Source organism: Bison bison, unplaced genomic scaffold, assembly GCF_000754665.1.
Source record: "Bison bison bison isolate TAMUID 2011002044 unplaced genomic scaffold, Bison_UMD1.0 scf7180017864336, whole genome shotgun sequence".
Lineage (NCBI taxonomy): Eukaryota > Metazoa > Chordata > Mammalia > Artiodactyla > Bovidae > Bison > Bison bison.
The window spans coordinates 326,023-327,309 of record NW_011494908.1 but is presented as its reverse complement, the minus strand read 5'-3'; the positions used below and the strand labels follow the sequence as shown (position 1 = coordinate 327,309).

Genomic DNA, 1,287 nt, shown 5'->3' with positions numbered 1-1,287 from the left:
GTTATCCAGTTCCAAAGCCACTTCCACATTTTTAGGTTTTTGTTACAACAGCACTAGACTTCTCAGTACCCAAATCTATACTAGTCTGCTTGGGCTGTCATAACAAAGTACAGGATCAAGGTGCCAGCAACATAGGTTTCATTCCAAGTCCTTTTTTCTGGCCTGCTGGACAACCACCTTCTTGCTGTGCTCTCACATGACCTTTTCTTTGTGTGCATTCATTGAGAGAGAGTGCTGTCTCTCTTCTCATAAGGCCAAGACACTATTGGATTACAGCCGCACCCTTACGATCTCATTTAACCTAAATTGCCTCCCAAAGGCCCTATCTCCAAGCACATCCACACTGGGAGTTAGAACTTCAACGTAGGAGTTTGACAAGAACACAATCCAGCCCACAGCACATGCATTATCTCTTTTGGGCCCAACAGTAATCCTATGAGCTTTATATTGTGAAATTGATTTTATAGATGAGGAAACGGAAACTTTGAAAAGTTAAGTAACCAAAGCCACACTACAAATCAAGCACCAAAGGTGGGCTTTAAATCAGAGCTCTTTGACTGTAGAGCTCTGGCTTTTGATTCCCACCCTGTAATGGATATAGATTATTTATTATATTTTAGCATATATGGTACGTGTGTGCATGCTTAATCACTCAGTCACGTCTGACTCTTTGCGACCCATGAACTGTAGCCTGCCAGGCCCCTCTGTCCATGGGATTCTTCAGGCAAGAATACTGCAGTGGGTAGCCATTCCCTTCTCCAGGGGATCTTCCCAACCCAGGGGTCAAACCTGGGTCTTCCGCATTGCAGGCAGATTCTTTATCATCTGAGCTATCAGGGAAGCCCCAGTATGTAAGGTACTGCTATTTAATTTGCCTCACAAAAACCTTTGCTTCCTAGAAAAGTACAGTAAAGTTTATGCTGAAATCATTTCAAATTATGAATCTGAATATTCACAGTTTTATTTCAGACATTTTCTGATTGCTATTCTTTGGCACAAGTTTGGGTCAAAATATATCTTTGATTAGAATACGTGTTAAACTCTGGTAAAAGTAAATGTGTTTAAATCTAAAAGAACCTAAAGAATCTAAAGTATCTCAAACAGGGTCACCCTTGACTAATTGACCTCACTTACCATTAATCCCTTAAAGAACTAAAAGTCTTTAAATATGTGGATTAAATTACTGTATTTTTAATCAATATCCAAGAGTACTATTACCTAAGGGATAAAAAAAATTAGGTCTAAAACACTTTAGTCAGGTTCATTCGATTTGTGAAATCCAAAAAA

The 1,287-nt window shown here is 39.2% G+C and overlaps 1 protein-coding gene across 1 annotated transcript in view; it reads right to left on the bottom strand.

The window, feature by feature from the left end:
- The window catches only part of SH2D1A (SH2 domain containing 1A), a 29,338-nt gene that overhangs the window by 8,094 nt on the left and 19,957 nt on the right, over window positions 1-1,287 (bottom strand). The window lies entirely within an intron of this gene.